The following is a 22,008-nucleotide window of genomic DNA, read 5'->3' on the forward strand; positions in this document are numbered from 1 at the left end:
ACTGAGGCGCCAGGTGGAAATGGCATAGCAAGCCGTTCCACAGGACTACATCCAGCATCTCTACGATCGTCTCCATGGGAGAATAGCAGCCTGCATTGCTGCGAAAGGTGGATATACACTGTACTAGTGCCGACATTGTGCATGCTCTGTTGCCTGTGTCTATGTGCCTGTGGTTCTGTCAGTGTGATCATGTGATGTATCTGACCCCAGGAATGTGTCAATAAAGTTTCCCCTTCCTGGGACAATGAATTCACGGTGTTCTTATTTCAATTTCCAGGAGTGTAATTGCCGAAACTTTGGAGAAAATGAGCGTGACGGCTATCAGGGGAGACACCCTGTGTAACTGCACTAACTAGGGAGTAAACGAAGCTCTTGTGCTTCACCTTTCATATTTAACGAATGCAGAGGGGTTTCACTACGCAAAATGTAAGTTGTAAGAGGAAGCTTCCTCAAAATTATGTAAATAATGAGGCTAAATTTGTTGCAAAGGCCATGATTTTTCATATCCGTCCTCGCTGTTTCTGTGCTGAATTGAGATTTGGGTAGAAGGTGAATTCATCTATACAGGAACAAAATAAAATGGGCCAAAACATCGGAGAACAATACAAAGAAGTAATCAAAGTGCAGCACATTCTTATCATGCTTAACGGAGTTCATTTCTATATTTCCTGGAGCATGACTGCCCTTTCATTGCATTCTCTAGTTTCAGTAAAGCTGAGGTCAGGTGTTCGTGCAGATTGTATTGTATTGTATGTTAACCGGGGACCTAGAAACGACGGAGAGGTTCCGTCCCCGTCGCAGCCACAGTGGTCCACAACCAGACGACGACTACCGCAGTCCACTTCACCCCTCCGCCGCCCCACACCGAACCACTCTTTCAGTCTTCTTGCGCGGTTTGCGGTTCGGCCCCCGGTAACGTCTCACACCAGACGAGTGTAACCCCTATGTTTGCGTGGTAGAGTAATGGTGCAGTACGCGTACGTGGACAACTTGTTTGCGCAGCAATCTCCGACATAGTGTAGCTGAAGCAGAATAAGGGGAACCAGCCCGCATTCTCCGAGGCAGATGGAAAACCGCCAGAAACCATCAACAGACTAGCCGGCTCACCGGACCTCGACGCAAGTCCGCCGGCGGATTCGTGCCTGGGACCAGGCGCTCCTTCCCAATCCGGAAAGCCGTGCGTTAGACCGCACGGCTAACCGGGCTAGCTCGAGCAGGTTAGTCCACCAAATCCTCTTGATTTTCTTGCAACTACAATAACATATTCTTTGCGTCATAGGCACGAGACTTAGCTTGCTGGTGTTTGCAAACAGAAGTTCCGCGAGGCTGTTCTCCAGAAAATGCAGAGATATGCAGTTGACCCTGAACGTAAAAAAGTAAAGTATAGTACATAAAAGCAAGAGCCATTACTGTCAGATTAAACCACTGTCGATAAATCACTGGAAACAAAACTGTAAAAAAATCCAGAAGTACGCGTTCTAACCGATACACGAAATTGAACGACCACGTAGAAATAGCAGTAGGAAATCAGATAGTAGGTAGAGATTCATTCGAAGAATGGTAACGAAATGAAACGCATCACGAAAGAAATGGCTTAGAAAACACTGGTTATGTGCTCTATTTATAAAGGTAATGTTTAACATTTTTTGATAGCAACATATTTGAAATGCTTCGAGCTTGTTGATATCCGCATTTTCGATAGTCCAGGTTGTATTTCCATACAATTCTGAGCTCCAGTCGCGCTTTTTACTCATTTACAGATCAGTACCTGATACCAGCAATACTTCCTTTGATTTTGTGTCAGCTTACACTATATGATCCGTACACATATCAGTAGATATCGGTATTGGACGCCACCATCGTTCTCCTTTATGACGCCTCGAACTCTGCTGGGGTCACTTTTAATGAGGTGTCTGAATGCCTGTAGGGAATGGCAGCCCATTCTTCCTCAGGAACGGAGAATAGAGTGGGTACTGATGTTGGGCGCTAGGGTCCGGAGCGAAGTCGGCGTTGTAGCTCATCCCGGAGGTCTTCCAGCCGTTTAGGTTGTGTCTCTGAACAGGCAAGTCCATTTCAGGGGTGTCACTGCCCACAGTTCGTTGCCTAACAGATGTTGCTTTATGGCAGGATGCATTGTCACACACATAAAAGCATCTCCATACCATTCCTCTAGTATTCGCGTACACAATGGTGTAAAGTCTGCTCATGTCCTTCCGGATACAGTGGTTTCTTAATCGCCGTAGGCGGACGACACCATAACCACAATAAACACCCCGACACCTTAACCCCACCTCCTCCGCGCTGCGCTGTTGGCAATGCTCACGACGGCAGCTAATGTTCTCCAGGAATTCGCCAAACTCAAACCCTCCCATCGGATTGCCACAGCCTGTAGCCAGATTCATCAGTCGAAATCACTCGTTTCCAGTGGCGTCGCTCAGCACTAACTACATACGAGGTGCGTTTGAAAAGTGCGTGCAAAGTCCGTGAGATGGCACCACCGGCGTGTATCGAGGTCATGTTTAGTTAGTAGCATCTTTGGAAAGAATGCACACCAAATTTCAGTCATATTGGTCTCTTTCTTAGTGTTTGGCATTCGTGTGAATCAAGAAAGTCGAGTGATTGTCAAAAAATGGACGAAAAAGAATTTAGTGTGGTGATTAAACATTACTTTATGAAAGGCAAAACGCCTCAGGAGACTAGAGAGAAGCTTGATCAACATTACGGTGACTCTTCACCTTCGATTAGAACAGCTTATAAGTGGTTTCAAAAGTTTCGGAGTGGCCATATGGGCACAAGTGATGCTGAACGTTCTGTACACCCTGTGGAGGGTACGACTCCAGAAATCATTGATAAAATCCATCAGGATGACAGAAGAGTTAAGGTGCGTGAGACTGCTAGTGCTGTGGGCATCTCGGATGAACGTGTACATAATATTTTGCATAAACATTTGGACATGAGAAAGCTATCCACAAGATGGGTTCCGCGACTGCTCACGCTTGACCAAAAACGGAATCGTGTGAAGTGTTGCAAGGATGGTTTGCAGCGGTTCAGGAAGAATCCGCAGGACTCTAAGCGTCGTTTCGTCACTGTGGATGAAACATGGATACATTGCTGTACTCCTGAGACCAAACAACAATCTAAACAATGGGTTACCAAGGGAGAGCCTGCGCCAAAAAGGGCGAAGACCATTCCTTCTGCCGGAAAGGTTATGGCGACTGTCTTTTGGGATTCGCACAGGATAATCCTCATCGACTATCTGGAAAAGGGTAAAACAATTACAGGTGAATATTATTCATCTTTATTGGACCGTTTGAAAACCGAGCTGCAAGAAAAACGCCGGCGATTGGTCCGCAAAAAAGTCCTTTTCCATCACGACAATGCACCAGCACACACCTCAGCAGTTGTGGTCGCAAAATTAATGGAAATAGGATTGCAACTCGTTTCACAACCCCCCTGTTCTCCAGACTTGGCTCGCTGGGACTACTATTTGTTCCCCAATTTGAAGACATGACTGGCGGGACAAAGATTTTATTCAAACGAGGAGGTGATTGCAGCAATTAATTGCTATTTTGCAGACTTGGACAATCCCTATTATTCGGAAGGGATCAACAAATTAGAACAGCATTGGACGAGGTGTATAAGTCTAAAAGGAGACTACGTCGAAAAATAAAAAAGGTTTACCCCAAACACATAAGTAGTTTTTACTTTTGCACGGACTTTCCAAACGCCCCTCGCAAATGTTTGGCTTGGTCACTGTAGCCCATTCGTATTAACTCCGCACGCGCAGTCACTGTGCTAGCTGAACGGCTGATAGCACTTTGGAACTCACGAATTATTCCTTGAATGTTAAAATGTGTGTGAATTCTTGAGGGACCAAACTGCTGAAGTCATCGGTCCCTAGACTTAAACACTACTTAAACTAACTTAACGCTAAGGACAACACTCATACCCATGCGCGAGGGAGGACTCGAACCTCCGGCAGGAGGGGCCGAATTATTCCTTCCGCTGATTTCATGCGATTTTTTGCGACTATCTTCCGCAAAGCTCGGCGGTCGCTCCGTCAGTGTATGAGGTCGGCCTGGTCTTGGTTTGGCTGCGGTTGTACCTTCGCCTTTCCACTTCAGTCACATCATCAGCAATCTATTTGGGCAGCTTTGGAGGGACTGATCGATTTCTCACTCAGGTGATATCGAATAAATTAAATCCACGTTAGAAGTCACTGAGTCGTCCTGACGGGTTTCTTCCGTTATTGCTTCCCTACTGACAACACGATACTCGCCGCTTGCTTTTATACTGGTGGATCCTCTTCTCGTCACCTCTAATGGTCAATTCCACATTATGTGCGGCTGTCTAGATACTTCCGATCAGGAAGAGTATTTATCACACCTTTGTTGCTTCGGCAGTCCTCAGTAATCTTAATTTCTAGATAGGAGAACTCGTCCACTGGATTCACTCCTACGTCGTTCTCAGTCCTGATGTTAAGCACGTTCTTATTTTCGTTTCTAGGACATTTTTCTCACTTTCCAATTTCCTTTTTGTATCCCTAAGCCCAGATGACTTCTATTTCTTTCAGCAAGTCTTCCAAGTCTTCCTTAAATCAGGTCATATTGGCTATATCGTCTGCGTACTTTAGCACTGCTATCTGATCCCCTTGAAATTTTACTCATCATTTCAAATTTTCTTTCATTCCTCTCACTGCTTCTTCGTTGTACATGTTCAACAAAAGCGACAGTAAGCTGACAGTCTATCTTACATCCTTCTGAACATGAACACATAATCTTCCTTCTCTTCCTACTTTTTTTACTTGGATTTTATTGACGCTGACAAACTGCCTATTGGCTTCTATCTCGGGTTCTTCGGCTGACGTTCATCTAATGATTTTACTGACGTTTCGCCAGCACGAGTGGCTGGCATTGTCAAAGCTTCACCCTCCGTTGCCGGTGGTGAACTGGCAATGGAGGGTGAAGCTTTGACAATGCCAGCCACTCGTGCTGGCGAAACGTCAGTAAAGTCATTAGATGAACGCCAGCCGAAGAACCCGAGACAGAAGCCAATAGGCAGCTTTTAACAACTGGCCACGAAAGCCTACACAATTTCGTTTTACTGACGCTGTAGATCATTTGTCTGCATGTGTACTTCAGTCCCAATGGTTTGAAGACTTTGAACGTCGTATTCCACCTTCCATTGTCGAAGCGTTCCTATAGATCGACAAACGCTTGTGCTTTCGTTGCACGATGTCCTTGCGAACCTTGAATGAAGGTCAACAGGCAAATTCCGTATTCCTTGACTTCCGGAAAGCGTTTAACAAGGTGACCCACTGCAGACTGTTAACGAAGATACGAGAATATGGAACAGGTTCTCAGACATGTGAGGCGCCCGCAGACTTATAAACTAATAGAAGCCAGCACGATGCGCTGGACGGCGAGTGTTCATCAGAGACAAGGGCACATTGGGAGGCGCCCAGAGAAGCGTAACAGGACAGTCTCACGTAAGTGTGATATGACCGGTCTTGCTTTCTACTTACGTAAACGATCTCACAGATGAGGGCCGGCCGGTGTGGCCTAACGGTTCTAGGCGCTTCAGTCTGGAACCGCGAGACCGCTACGGTCGTAGGTTCGAATTCTGCCTCGGGCATGGATGTGTGTGATGTCCTTAGGTTAGTTAGGTTTAAGTAGTTCTAAGTTCTAGGGGACTGATGACCTCAGATGTTAAGTCCCATAGTGCTCAGAGCCATTTTTTGATCACAGATGAGGTGAGCAGCCATCTGAGACTGTTTGCTGACGACGCTGTGGTGTTCAGGAAAGTGTCGTTGGAGAGTGACTGTAGCAGCAAACAGGATAACTCAGAATTTCTAGCTGGGGTAATCTGCGGTAGCTCACTCTAAATGTGGAAAAGTGCGTGAGTTAATGCAAATGAGTAGGAAAAACCATCACAGTACTTGTAGTGTGCCACTTGACGCAGTGCGTTGATTCAGTATCTAAGCGCAACATAGCGAAGCGATATGAAATGCAAAGCCGGTTGAAGGGAAGGGGAATGGCCGACTCCGTTTTATTAGTAGAATTCTAGTAAAGCGCAGCTCGTCTCTAAACAAACCGCATATAGAATACTAATGCGACCCATTCTTGAGTACTGCTCGAACGTTGGGACTCCCCACCAGGCCGGGTTAAAGGAATACATCGAAAGAATTCACAGGCGTGTTGCTAGATTTGTTCTATCAAAGCGGGAGTGAACTGAAATGGGAATTCCTGGAGGGAAGTCGACGTTCTTTTCGCGAAACACTGTTGAGAAACATTTAGAGAAGTGGCATTTGCCGCTGAGTGCAGAACAATTCCACTGTCGCCAGCGTAAATTTACGTAAGGACCGCGAGGACGAAATAAAAGAAATTGGCCCTCTTACGGTGGCATTAAGACTACCGTTTCTCCCTCGCTCTATTTACGAATGGAACAGCAAAGGAAATGATTAATAAGTGGTACAAAGTGCCCTCCGCCATACACCCATCTACCTACACTACGTACGTAGATGAGATGTAGAAGGACTCCCGAGTTTTCTTCTAGTTTGCATTCCTAACTGCAGTGTCAGAATTGCTCCTCTTATCTTCCTGAATCCAAACTGACGTTCATCCACGTCTTTCGTTTTTCTTCCTATGCTTCCACATTTGTAACACTTTAGGGTGGCAGAATAAATGAACGTCAGATTCACACCTTACGTGAAGCTTTATATATTGCAATGGGAAGGTGAATATGGCATATAACTTAATTCGGCGGTAATGAGCAAATTTCCCTATCAGTATGTAATGCAAACAGGGATGACTTTCAATCGACGGTAATTAACACACTATTCCTATGATGCATATTTGAGCAGAAGGTGAAACAAGCAGCGAGAGGTGTTTTAGTTTGGATTTCAGAGGGACGACGGCAGAGGCAAGGCCGCACTACAGGCAGGGGGTACCACGGAAACCACCTAAAGGGGAGTCCAAGGCGGAAAGTCGACGACCGAGCTGACGACTCAGACAGGGAGAGCGAGTATAACGGCCCATCTGACGGAGGGAAGGAAAGAAAGCCTTTAGAAAACTGCGGATGGCAGGAAAGAAAGCCTTTAGAAAACTGCGTCTCGGAATTCCAAATGGATAAGAAACAAGACCAGTGACGCATTTTCGATCACGTGTCCAGCGAGTGGTACACATGTGAGAGAGTCAATGTGCACATTTAGACGTCTGGACTGGGCATAAAACGTCCGATTGGCGGAAACGCGGAAGGAGGGAGAAAAGAGCCAAAGTTTCGACGCAATTTAGTGGTAGGGACCTTGCGATTGGTAGAGAGAGTTTCCACAAAATACGACCAACGCTTCTATTGGTTGAAAGAAAGGCGTGACGCGAAGAACGAAAGAGCCCAGGTGGGGAGACAGATCGGCTATGAGTAAGACAAGACGGAAATTTTCGAGGACTCTTCTCTTAACTGGCGTCTTGTGCAGAATGGAGCGCATAACGCTCTGTACGACGCAGAAGAGTCACTTGTGTGAACACTGTGTTCACACTGGCTGATAGCCAGCTAGAAATTAGCTGTAGGATCGTTTAGCTCCAACTGTGGAGAAACGAACCAGCCAATTAGTTAACTGTACTTGCGAGAACTGAGAGGGCATTATAATACGCATGCTGCTCCAACCATGCGCGTATATATCGCCACATTCTAAGACTAGGGATGAATACATGTTCTCTCGCATAACGAAAAGCATAGGGAAAGTTTCTGCTGGAAAATTCAGCGAAGGTGTAATTAGTTTTACAGGAATTTCAGCGGAAGAGAGCGGTCTAGCAGACGACAGCTCATCGCAGTTTAAGGTAAATACCGCGTGCAGAGGCGTAAACTTGTTGGTTCACCAGCTAGCGTCCACTGTAAACTCATGCAACCTTGGGTAATCTTTTGCTCAATTTGTCACATAACTAACCATCCACCGTAGACTTGATTGTCATCCTAAAAATGGTACCGAACTTTGAACCGGAATCGGACGATTTTCGTAGTACTGACCAACATCATAACGTCTTGTAAGTGTAGGAACAATTTTGTAATGAAACTTCTAGTCAAGCTTTAACATTGTCGTGTTTAGGATGATTTAACCTTCTGAGAGTTAATATTTGATATGTTTGTGTTTAGGAATATTTCTCTTTTTGATGTTGACGAGATGCGTTATCCTGAGAACTGTTTTTTCGCTGTCACATTGAGAACTGTGTAAATGCGTGTATTTTTGTGCTATTATTGCGCCATTAAACATGTCATTCCAACTTACACAGTTGTCTTCAATCATAGAATAAGTAATCCACAAAATATTGCAGCTCACAACATAACTTCATGCGGAGCTTTATTCACTACGACAAATCTTCAAGCTGACTGCGTCCGAACAGTGAACGGTGAACCGAAGTATTATCTGAGTCAGCAGGTGCGAGAAGCAGTCCGAACAGACTCTGAAAGCTTCAAATTTAAATTCATTATAAGGAAACAAGTTTCCTTAGTGTAGGTACAAGGCTGCAGTCGGTCATGGATGAGCGAGCGTTGTTCCGAGTGGTCGCTGGAGCGCGGATTCACGGCCCAGTCTTTCCGCCCCTCTCGTCACGACCACGTTCTGTTGGCCTTTCTGCCGGCGTCCTCGGTCTGCGCAAGGCCGCAGAGGTGCCGAGACACAATGGCTGACTCCTGCCACGAGACACGTGTGCGCTTGACGTGCGGAGCGAATTATATTTTGAGATGAGTACTATTGTAAACGGTTCTCTGCTGCTCTACGCCCGCAGCTAGTGGTTACATCGCTGCCTTTAAATAGCAGGGTCCCGAGTTCGATTCTCGGCAGGCTCGAAAACTCGGTGTTTGTGCTCTGATCACTTCATCTCATCTTCATCGATGCGCAAGTTGCCAAAGCGGCGTCGAATAGAAAAAGACTGACGGCCGAACAATCCGAAATGTGATCTCCCGACCAATAACGCCATACACCATTCATTTAATTGCTGTTCAACGTGCCACGAACACTATAAATGCACTTGTATCATCAGACTTTCACCTAAAATTCTCTAAAACTAATTCCTGAGGCAGGCAGCAAAAATGCGGAAGTTTACCGCACAGGAAGTCGTATGAAGTCAGTGAGTAACTCGCTTACTGGTATCGCGGCCATTTCAGTATAACTCGTTTGAAATTTGTAGTAGGTAATCAGTTGCAGAGGCTACGGAGAAACAACATCCAGCCGGCTGCGGTGGTCTAGCGGTTCTGGCGCTGCAGTCCGGAACCGCGGGACTGCTACGGTCGCAGGTTCGAATCGTGCCTCGGGCATGGGTGTGTGTGATGTCCTTAGGTTAGTTAGGTTTAAGTAGTTCTAAGTTCTAGGGGACTTATGACCTAAGATGTTGAGTCCCAGAGCCGTTTGAAGCATTTGAGACAACATCCACAAAAATATCCAGTAGCGCCCTCACATGTGTACTGAGAGATTACATGTATTAATGACAAGTCGTACCAACTTGTGTGAACAGAGAGACAACACACAGAAACGCCCGGTAGCGCACTCTTGTACGCACAGAGAGGTAACATACGCATACGAAGTCTACTAGTGTGTACAGAGAAACAGCGCACACAACGCAAAGCAATGCATTCTACACTCATGCTCATAAATTAAGGATAAGGCTGATACATGGTGAAACAACGCTCTGATGGGCGGTTTGTGGGTTTAAGTCATCTCGGGGTATGACCATGCGGTGCATTTGACCTGCGGTCGTCGCATGGCGGCGCTGGCAGTAGTCCACATACGCGGAGATGTGTTGGTGATGTCAGAGTACGGTGCAGCGAGTAAGTGTGCAGACGTTTTCAGACGTGCTAAAGGTGACTGTGTGTTGAAAGTGGCTCAAAGAACACATATTGATGACGCTATGAGGGGTAGAATACTAGGGCGACTGGAGGCTGGTCACACACAGCAGGTCGTAGCACGGGCCCTCCGTGTGCCACAAAGTATGGTCTCAAGATTATGGCAACGATTCCAGCAGACAGGAAACGTGTGCAGACGCTATAGTACGGGACGTAAACAGTGTACAACACCACAAGAAGACCATAGCTGCGCGGGATTAGCCGAACGGTCTTAGGCGCTGCAGTCATGGACTGTGCGGCTGGTCCCGGGGGAGTTTCGAGTCCTCCCTCGGGCATGGTTGTGTGTGTTTGTCCTTAGGATAATTTAGGTTAAGTAGTGTGTAAGTTTAGGGACTGATGACCTTAGCAGTTAAGTCCCATAAGATTTCACACACATCTGAACATTTTTTGAAGACCGATATCTCACCATCACTGCCCACAGACGGCCACGGAGTACAGCAGGTAGCCTTGCTCGGGACCTTACCGCAACCACTGGAATAGTTGTCTCCAGACACACAGTCTACAGACGACTGAACAGACATGCTTTATTCGTCCGGAAACATGTAACGAGCATTCCACTGAGCCCTGGTCACAAGAGAACCCGTACAGCCTGGTGTCAAGAACACAGTACATGGTCAGGTATAGTTTGAACAGTGATTCTCGCCGGGTTTTCATCTGCCTTGAACCAGGAACCAGATACCTTGTCCTTGAAAGGGACCTGTATAGAGGTCGTGGTTTGATGGTGTGGGGTGGGATAATGATTGGTGCACGTACAGCCCTGCATATCTTTGACAGAGGAACTGTAACAGGTCAGGTGCATCGGGACGTCATTTTGCACCAATTTGTCCGCCTTTTCAGAGGTGCAGTGAGTCCCACCTTTCTCCTGATGGATGATAACGCACGGCCCCACCGAGCTGCCATCGTGGAGGAGTACCTAGAAACAGAAGATATCAGGCGAACGGAGTGGCCTGCCTGTTCTCCAGACCTAAACTCTATCAAGCACGTCTGGGATGCTCTCAATCGACGTATCGCTGCACGTCTTCAAACCCCTACGAGACTTAAGGTGCTCCGACAGGTACTGGGGTGGGATTATGACTGGTGCACGTACAGCCCTGCATATCTTTGGCAGAGGAACTGTAACAGGTCAGGTGTATCGGGACGTCATTTTGCACCAGTTTGTCCGCCTTTTCAGAGGTGCAGTGAGTCCCACCTTTCTCCTGATGGATGATAACGTACGGCCCCACCGAGCTGCCATCGTGGAGGAGTACCTAGAAACAGAAGATATCAGGCGAATGGAGTGGCCTGCCTGTTCTCCAGGCCTAAACTCCATCGAGCACGTCTGGGATGCTCTCAATCGACGTATCGCTGCACGTCTTCAAACCCCTACGAGACTTAAGGTGCTCCGACAGGTACTGGGGTGGGATTATGATTGGTGCACGTACAGCCCTGCTTATCTTTGGCAGAGGAACTGTAACAGGTCAGGTGTATCGGGACGTCATTTTGCACCAGTTTGTCCGCCTTTTCAGAGGTGCAGTGAGTCCCACCTTTCTCCTGATGGATGATAATGCACGGCCCCACCGAGCTGCCATCGTGGAGGAGTACCTAGGAACAGAAGATATCAGGCGAATGGAGTGGCCTGCCTGTTCTCCAGACCTAAACTCCGTCGAGCACGTCTGGGATGCTCTCAATCGACGTATCGCTGCACGTCTTCAAACCCCTACGAGACAGGTACTGGTGCAAGAATGGGAGGCTATAACCCAGCAGCTGCTCGACCACCTGCTCTAGAGTAAGCCAACCCGTTGTGCGGTCTGTGCACGTGTGCATGGTGATCATATCCCATACTGATGACGGGGTACATGCACAGGAAACAGTGGCGTTTTGTAGCACATGTGTTTCGGGACGGTTTTCTCAACTTATCACCAATACTGCGGACTTACAGATCTGTGTCGTGTGTGTTTCGTATGTGCCTATGCTATTAGCGCCAGTTCTGTATAGTGCCACGTTGTGTGGCACCACATTCTGCCATTATCCTTAATTTATGAGCGTGAGTGTAATGTGAGCAGTCAGACAACAGGTGCAAAAAGCCAATAGCGTCGCCGGCCGCGGTGGTCTAGCGGTTCTGGCGCTGCAGTCCGGAACCGCGGGACTGCTACGGTCGCAGGTTCGAATACTGCCTCGGGCATGGGTGTGTGTGATGTCCTTAGGTTAATTAGGTTTAAGTAGTTCTAGTTCTAGGGGACTTATGACCTAAGATGTTGAGTCCCATAGTGCTCAGAGCCATTTGAACCATTTTGAGCCAATAGCGTCCTCTGGTGAGTATGATGAGATAACGTACTCGAACGGCCAGTAGCACCTTTTTGTGGACTGGAGTAAACGTACACAAATGTACTGTGAAGCCTTCTCACGTAGGCACATGTTCATCATACACAAAGACCAGTAAAGACTCTTCATGTTACAGACACACAATGTACGCTAATATCCTGTAACACTGTATATTGTGTACTGAGAGACAATGTTCCTGAAGGCCCAGAAGCACCGTCTCACGTGTACAGACGAACAACATACATGAACGGCAAGTAATGCCATCTCGCATCCACACTGAGACAACATGGGCAAACGCCCAGTAGTACCGCCTTGAATGTTGAGACAGACAACAGAAATCAACATCTAGTAACGATTTTTATTTATACGAAGGTACCATGTACACCGGCCAGCAAGCACTCCCATGGGATAGTGACAGATGTGTACTACTGAACGTTACTGCGGTCCTCCCGCATCCCTTCATGACTGAATTCTTCCCTGCGAGCGGTCGCATCTTCCAGATGGATAACTGTCCGTATCACAAGTTGCAATTTGCGCTTCAGTGGTTTGTGGAGCATGCCTGCGAAATTAATTTCGTGTCTTGGCCACGACATTTCCGTGATTCGAACTGGATGAAAGACAGCCACAACGGTATCGCGAGACAACTCCGCACCCCAAACCAGCGTCCCATAATTTACGGGCATTACGTGATCGGTTCGTAGACATCTTGTCTACTTACCTCTGGAGACCTGTCGAATCCATGACATCCAGAATCGCCGCTCCATTGCGTTAGCAGGTGGCCAAACACACTTCTGCCATTGCTGTTAATCTCCCGCTAGACCACATGAATGTGTACACTGCCAGGTCACATTAATGTGATCACCTGTCAAAAGCCTGAATAACTAATTTATCCAGCGTGGACCGGTGCGTGCAGGAGGAGAGTCCGTGAAGTTCTGGAATGTTTCGGCATGGATGTGGCACCATGCTAAGTCCAATGCCGTGGCCCATTGGGCTAGGTTGGTCGGCCGAGAATTCGTAGCTCCTACAGCACGATCGAGATGGTCCCACAGATTCACGAAGGCGTTATTTCCGAGAAGTTGTGTGGCTAGGGAAGTACGATAAACTTCACTTGATGCTCTACGAGCCATACCCGTGCACTGCCACTTTGTGACACGTTGCATTGTCCTGCTGGTAGATTCATCGTTCCGAGGAAAAAGAACTGCATTTAGGAACAGGCATGGGTCCCAAGGACAGACGCACACTTATGTTGATCCATTGTGCCTTCCAGAACCCAAGGAATAACACGAAGACATTCCCCATACCATAACACTCCCTCCTCCGGACTGGACCCTTCCAGCAATTGTTGCAGGGTGTCTGCTTTCAGTCTTTTCACGCCGGACACCACCTCTAGCCATCCACTGGACGTCCAGCTGCAGTACTGGCGAGTAACTTCCAGTCTTCGTCGCCGAGGGACAGTAATCAGCATTGGTGCACGAACTGGGCTCCTGCTGCAGACGCACATATGCTGCAACGTTTGCTGGACTGTCGTTGAAGAGACACTACTGGTAGCCCCTTGGTTCATCTGGGAGGTCAGTTGCCGGCCGGAGTGGCCGAGCGGTTCTAGGCGCTTCAGTCTGGAACCGCGCGACCGCTACGGTCGCAGGTTCGAATCCTGCCTCCAACATGGACGTGTGTGATGTTCTTAGGTTAGTTAGGTTTAACTAGTTCTAAGTTCTAGGGGACTGATGACCTCAGATGTTAAGTCCCATAGTGCTCAGAGCCATTTGAACCATTTGGGAGGTCAGTTACTCAACAATTGCACATCTACTCGCACGTACACATATCGTTCAGCCCTGTCATCCATGGCCGTCGTTCAACACAGCTGCCCCGGCGTCGGTTTTGGCTAGCGCCATTTTGCATGCGAACAGTCTACAAACTTAGTAGTTTCAGAAATGCTTCCGTCCTTGGCCCGAAAGCGAATGATCGTGCCCTTCTGAAAGACAGGTACATCGGTCTGTTTCCGCATTACGAAACAGACTGCAGTGTTTTCTGTGTCCCTGCAGCACACTTTATATACCCTGCACTGCTGGCGTTGTCACCCGCCGTCTGTGAGCAGTTATTGCACGTTGACGTCGACGCAGAAGGGGGTCACATTAACGTGACTGGAGCTGGTTGGGTTGTCTGGGGGAAGAGACCAAACAGCGAGGTCATCGGTCTCATCGGATTATGGAAGGAAGTCGGCCGTGCTCTTTCAAAGGGACCATCCCGGCATTCGCCTGGAGCCATTGTAGGGAAATCACGGAAAACCTAAATCACGATGGCCGCAAGCGGTACTGAACCGTCGTCCTCCCGAATGCGAGTCCAGTGTGCTAACCACTGCGCCATCTCGCTCGGTAAACGTGAATAGACCGTGCAATTTAGGCGGCTCTTTGGTATAAGCATTCACTATGTGCTGCTCGGCAGAGAACGCAACGAATTAGAAATTATTTCGTTCGTTTTATTACCTGCAATTCGCGATACCACATATGTTAAATTAAAATGGCGGCGCGATTGGCCAGTCATCGTCGAGCCCCGACACCAACCGAGCTGCCGCTCAAGCAAAAGCGAAAATGTACTGCCGCTGAATAATGGTTCAAATGGCTCTAAGCACATCTGAGTCATCAGTCCCCTAGACTTAGAACGACTTAAACCTAACTAACTTAAGGACATCACACACATCCATGCCCGAGGCAGGATTCGAACCTGCGACCGTAGCGGTCACGCGGTTCCAGACTGAAGCGCCTAGAACCGCACGGCCACAGGGGCTGGCCGCTGAATGATGAGCCGTTAATCTGCCCCTCTCGCTCATCATGTTAATTTTTCTTGATACCAGTGAATTTCTGAAAGTCCGTTGTCTGGATAAAGTCTTCCGGAAATGTTCTTGTGATTTGATGTGATGATTGATGCACTCTTTGCCACCTTTTCAGCGCTACTGTTATTCAGTCGCTGTGGTCTATATAACTGTACATTTGAAGGCCATTACACACCCCTACAATTTTTTTTCGAGTTTCCTCTGAATAGTGAAGATAAAGCACCATTCGTAAATATGTATCGTTGCCCATGTCAAATACGACTGAGCGGAAATACAGGGCATAGATTCATCCTGCCAGTTAGAAAGGAAATCAGTCACCATCCTAATAGGAATTAACGTGCCGGTCACCACTCTCTTTTACAACATGACCAGGAACACGAGATACTCCAGAGGTCATCACGCCTCCACATTTAAAGACACTGATACTGATTATACAGAATGGAAATACTGCCTGCATTTTCCTACCACCGTCTAGCGACGATTCTTTTGATGTTAGGCAGTCTTAAAGTGCTGCTGTTAAATTGTTTGTGAGTAGTGAACAAATTAACAATCCTGTAACGCCACCTTTCGGTACACCCAGTACTCCATCTGCTTCCGTCCGTCCCCGGTAGCTGAGTGGTCAGCGCGACAGACTGTCAACCCAAAGGGCCCGGGTTCGATTCCCGGCTGGGTCGGAGATTTTCTCCGCTCAGGGACTGGGTGTTGTGTTGTCCTAATCATCATCATTTCATCCCCATCGACGCGCAAGTCGCCGAAGTGGCGTCAAATCGAAAGACTTGCACCAGGCGAACGGTCTACCCGACGGGAGGCCCTCGTCACACTACATGTCATGTTCCGTCGAACATTCGGGCTTTTAGTATGACCAACTGGATTCTAGAAGTCATAAATTCCTAGAGGAAATCCAGTTTATAAGGAGATAATTTTCATCTGTCGGTGCAGTACAGGGTAAGACTTTCAGAAATTTAGTAAAAGAAAATTCACCTGTTTGACGCAGTTTGCTGCTTACACGGTTTCGGCGTAAGAACAGCGAACTGCATGTCCCACCAACTACGTACGTTTGCTGAACCCTTTCAGACTCTTTCAAATAAGTTCCCTTTTCCCGGTAAATTATTAGAGTTCGATGTAAAGACACTACAGACGCAGAGCAAACTCGAATTTTACATTTACAAGGATGTACAGATAAATCGGCCGTACCATCTTCACAGTCACATAAACCGGTATAGTGAAACTATGAATACTCGGCGTCCAGAATCCGAGTCCAGTGACTTCGTCGACAAAATTTCGTTTAAGATCTTCTAAAACAGTGAGGCCAGAAATCGTCACCCATAACTATGTATGGGAGACCGGGGCAGGGTAGCCCATTTCTTTTCTTGATTTTTTTGAGCTTGCATTTCTTCAAATATTCCTACTGGTATTTCTACGTGGAAACGTTGGTATACGGTTTCAGCACCTTTACTTATAAATATTTAAGGCTTCTCAGTGTTTGACTATTCATAAAAAATATTTAGTACAGTAATAGCACTTAGGCGAAACCACCTCACCCAAGGAACAAGTTGGTTCAGCAGTTGGGCATGTTGGCCCACGTGATATCATCGTTTAATTTAGTTACAAAATGGGTTATTTAATTCAAAATATATCGTTTTTAACACACACAGTTTATTTTAATGTGTTATCATTGTTATAACAACAGTGTGGCAGGAAAGTATGCTCAAAATTTTCAGTCTTCGTCTGAATGCCCGATAGGATCTTCACAGTTCAGAGATTGGCAAAGAAGTCGTTTCAAGTAATTTTTAACACATGATACATGTCCCACAGATACAACTTACGCATTGAATCCATACCTGACATGCATTGCTGTGAGACAGTGATTGAAGATACCTAACACACAGGACATCCTCATCCTGATCTTATTCATCTTGAAGAATCTTCTTAGGAATTACTATTGGCAACGGCGTCTGTGTTTATGCAGTTAATGCCGGTTTAGTAAGAGCGTTTTCTCGGAGTACACAACAAAAGAACTGAGTAAGCAGAATTTACTTTCACTAATAAGAAACTATTAAATGCGGGCCATTCCTCGCTCGACAACCTAAATGCACTGACGCATTGTGGAAAGACAACAGTACTGTTGCCTTCAACCTCCGGTTCGCATTCTAACGGCAGTTTAACGAAATAATACTAATTGGCCATCGTGCTCTATGACCACTGTGCCCCGATCTCCCACATTACTGTTTTTAACCTTATTATAAACAGCAATAGCCTGCGCCCTGTTGAGATTTTGTGGGATTCATCCTTCCACGTGGGATAGGGCAGACTCAATAAATGTGTGCGAGGGAAAGGGCTAATTTCGCAGTATAAGCAGTATTAAATCTATTACATCAGTCGGTGCCTAACGCCCTTTTTTTTTTGAAAAGGGAGGACATCACACACATCCATGCCCGAGGCAGGATTCGAACCTGCGACCGTAGAAGCAGCGTGGTTCTGGACTGAAACGCCTAGAACCGCTCGACCACAGCGGCCGGCCTCCCTCCTTTGCTTCGAACATGTTCATTTATTCTTCAATCATGAGAGCGATTATTTTAAATGTTTGGACGAGATGTGCTCAGTGCTTCAACAAACTGTGCTTCAGTATCGTGTACAATGAACAAGATTTTATAGACTTTTTTATGATTTTCTGCTTTGAAATAATAAAAAAATGCAAAGTTAAGGGAAGACTTAGCAAGTTTGAAGTTACTTCATAAAAAAGATGCAGAAACAAAAGCAAATATTGTTTATGTGAATGTGTCTGATACTCAACGTACCATCTTTCACACTCCATTAAAAATACAAGATGACAAAAGATCAGACAGCGGGCGAGAAGATGTATATGAAAGCACCATGTGCTACTTCGAAGAAATGAAATTCTTGATTGATCAGGAAATGCTAGGTGCCTTGTTGCAGAGGAAACAAAAGATCGTGATATCATGTAAGCAGATTTACTTGTAGCAGTTGTCAAAATTCGCAACTGAGAGCAGCTCAGATGTCCAGTGAGCAACTTGTTTATTTTCTTGCAACAGTTGTCACGCACCAGACATAAGATCACGTGAGGTATCAATCAGCGGAAGTGTCTTAACTTGCCGGCCGGTGTGGCCGTGCGGTTAAAGGCGCTTCAGTCTGGAACCGCGTGACCGCTACGGTCGCAGGTTCGAATCCTGCCTCGGGCATGGATGTGTGTGATGTCCTTAGGTTAGTTAGGTTTAATTAGTTCTAAGTTCTAGGCGACTGATGACCTCAGAAGTTAAGTCGCATAGTGCTCAGAGCCATTTGAACCGTTTTTTTGTCTTAACTTGTTTTTATGCTGTTGTTACTGTTGAGAACTACATGATAAATTACACAGTTCACTTATTTAATTTGTAAAAAATTGTTGTGGTTCACGATTCACGCTGCTATAACGAGTCCCTGGACCGCTGAAGTGTTTAAAGAAATCTTCTCAGACTTGTTTCCCTCGTTACGCGTAATTTCTACTTTGTTTTGCAATGCAACCAGCTCAGTTGCAGCAGACGTCCACATTGTCGAGCGTCGACATGTTCGCTAAGAAAGAAGTGTTATGACGCGTTCCGGACATAAATATTGCGTAATAATATTGTACCTTTGTTGGGTCGCACTTTCGCGCAACGTACTGAGACACTAATATTCTGTTGATAATACTGAGTGTGCGAGGGCCGCTTGTGTGGTAACTGTCCGGGACGTGCATTGCCTTAGTATTTTGCCAGCTACCTGTTTCGTGGGTGGAGCGTTCTTCCAAGGAATCTCAATCTGGCATCGACGTTTCCCAAGATTAGTTTCAGATAGGTGTTCCACCTTAAATCGCTGCGCATGCGTACTTCAGACATGTAATGCGTGTGACTGCTTCCACTGAATGTTCGTCAATCGCGTAGTCATGCAAAACTGACCTTTTCGCCGATTTACATCAAGTCAGGGTAGTAATTGTAGAAGGTACTCGTATTTCGTTTTGTTGATAGTCATATTACTTGCACTCTATCTATTAATGGTGTCATTGTCTTTCCGCCTGAGACGGGATATAAGGATCTACGGTATGCGCAGTTGAAGAGGCCAATACCATATTCTTTTGAAGCTATTGTGTTCGTTAAATAGCGTAGCCCATTCTACTTTTGCCCTAATGGCAACAAACTGAATTTAATGATTATGGGTTAGAGTGACTGTGAACAATATTACGGCGCCGGCCGCGGTGGCCGAGCGGTTCTAGGCGCTACAGTCTGAAACCGCGCGACCGCTACGGTCGCAGGTTCAAATCCTGCCTCGGGCATGAGTGTGTGTGATGTCCTTAGGTTAGTTAGGTTTAAGTAATTCTAAGTTCTAGGGGACTGATGACCTCAGAAGTTAAGTCCCATAGTGCTCAGAGCCATTTGAACCAATATTACGGCATCTTTCCTGGACGCACAAATATATCATCCTCGCTCGTGTTAGGTAATTTTAATACGTCCAGCCGTAATACCCAAACAACATCGATCAGGCACCGTAGCAGACCGTGCAGTCATGTTTCTGAAGACAGAGATGGGAGCTTCGACACGCGTCGTGCATAAAATGTTTAAAATGTGAACCGGGCCTCGCTGCGCTTCTTTGTGTGTGGGAGCGACTGCTGGGGCGATGCCGGCGTACTCACGCGTGCCTCGCGCCACGGCTGCCTGCAGAGAGCCGTCTGGTTGGCTGCGACGTCGGCGACCGCCGGGAACAGACTGCAGACTGCGGCGGCGGCAGCGCCAGCGGCCTCCGCTAATTCGGGAGGCACGCCAGCGGCGCACGGGGGCGGCGGCGGCGGCGGGGGGCGCGCGTCCCAGCCTGCGCTCTGATTCACAACTCCAACCACCTCTGTCGCGACCCCGCCACCGAATCCGCCCTTCCGCTTCCCAAAACCCTCCAGTACAACTCCCCACAAATGGGGGCATTTGTCTTAGTAATCCCTTAACCTACAACCACATGTGACACTCGTGGTCCACTATTCAGGCCAAAGGTGGTTTCATGAGCCTGGTCTGTGGCACGTCTACTGGGCCAAAAGCAAACAGCATGCGCCTAGCCCATGGTATGTTAGTCGGATCAAATGCAAACAACATTGACCTAGCCCACGGTACGTCAGTTAGGCTACATGCAAAAAGCACGGGGCTAGCCCGTAGTATGTCGGTCAGGCCAAATAAAAACAGCACTGGCCTGGCCCGTGGTACATACATTGGGCCAAATTCAAGCAGCACTGGTCTACCCCATGGTACGTCGGTCAGGCCAAATGCAAACACCTATTCCCAAACGTGCTACAAAGTGAAATATACGGACACACTTTCGTAAGCAACAATAGAGTATTATGAAATAGTCGTGTGATTAGGGCCTCCCGTCAGGTAGACCGTTCGCCTGGTGCAAGTCTTTCGGTTTGACGCCACTTCGGCGACTTGAGCGTCGATGGGGATGAAATGATGATGATTAGGAGAACACAACACCCAGTCCCTGAGCGGGGAAAATCTTCGACCCAGCCGGGAATCGAACCCGGACCCTTAGGATTGACAGTCTGTCACGCTGACCACTCACCTACTGGTGGTGGTCTATGAAATAGTGATAACAGTAGAAACATTTAAAAAGTTAATTTAGTTTCATGACGAACACAATCGATCTCCTTTGTTTTCACCCCTCAGAAATTTTAATTTTGTCCCTTAGGGTACAAGAATTGCCTTAATTACCATCAGGTTGGACCAGTGGACTACATAAATGTGTGGCTTATGAGAAAATGCTCGGCCATTGTACCCCATTATTTTTAATTACTTCCGGACAGACTTTCTGGTAGTTGTCCGCTGGTAGCACTTCGTTATTCGCTAGCGATTCCTTCCACTGACTTAGGTCGATTTTTTAGAACCACCCTCGGCAATGCGCGACAGACCTTGTTCGTCAGTATATGAAGTTTATATGTGGTTGCTCCTTCGCCTCTCCACTTCACAACGACATCACACTTCGACAGGTTTAGAAGGGTCGAATGTGCTGATGGTATTGTTACTCTTGTGACAGCCAACGACCAGCCACCGTTCGAAATAACGCATCTCTCTTGACCGATCGATTCCGCTGTCACACGCTGTCTACTCACAAGACAAAACCCCAGCCTACTTTTATACTGCCTCTCGTGACACCTAATGTTACGCAGGGTGACGCAAGAAACAGAACAAGAAAACAGCGGCAAACTTTACGGACGGGTTCCTTGCACCAAAACAAGGAAGAAATGTCTAGTAAACAAGGGCTCTAAAATGCATACCTTAAGAACGGAATGGATAATGTTTTAAAACGAGGATATAAGATGAACATCAACAAAAGCAAATGGGGAATAATGGAATTTAGTCGAATTAAATCAGCTGATGCTGAGCGAATTAGGTTAGGAAATGAGACACTTGAAGTAGCAGATGAATTTTGTTATTTGGGGAGCAAAACAACTGATGATGGTCGAAGTACAGAGGACATAAAATGTAGGCTTGCAAAAATGGTTCAAATGGCTCTGAGCACTATGGGACTTAACTGCTGAGGTCATCAGTCCCCTAGAACTTACAACTACTTAAACCTAACTAACCTAAGGACATCACACACACCCATGCCCGAGGCAGGATTCGAACCTGCGACCGTAACGGTCGCGCAGCTCCAGACTGTAGTGCCTAGAACCGCTCGGCCACCCCGGCCGGCCGTAGGCTTGTAATGGCAAGGAAAGCGTTTCTGAAGAAAAGATGTGGTGTCACCGCCAGACACCACACTTGCTAGGTGGTAGCCTTTAAATCGGCCGCGGTCCGTTAGTTATTTGGGTTATTTGGTAACCGTGATAGCGTTACGGAGATGTTTAATAAACTCAAGTGGCAGGCTCTGCAAGAGAGGCGCTCTGCATCGCGGTGTAGCTTGCTCGCCAGGTTTCGAGAGGGTGCGTTTCTGGATGAGGTATCGAATATATTGCTTCCCCCTACTTATACCTC

This window comes from Schistocerca piceifrons, chromosome 4 (genome assembly GCF_021461385.2).
Source record: "Schistocerca piceifrons isolate TAMUIC-IGC-003096 chromosome 4, iqSchPice1.1, whole genome shotgun sequence".
Taxonomy (NCBI): Eukaryota; Metazoa; Arthropoda; class Insecta; order Orthoptera; family Acrididae; genus Schistocerca; species Schistocerca piceifrons.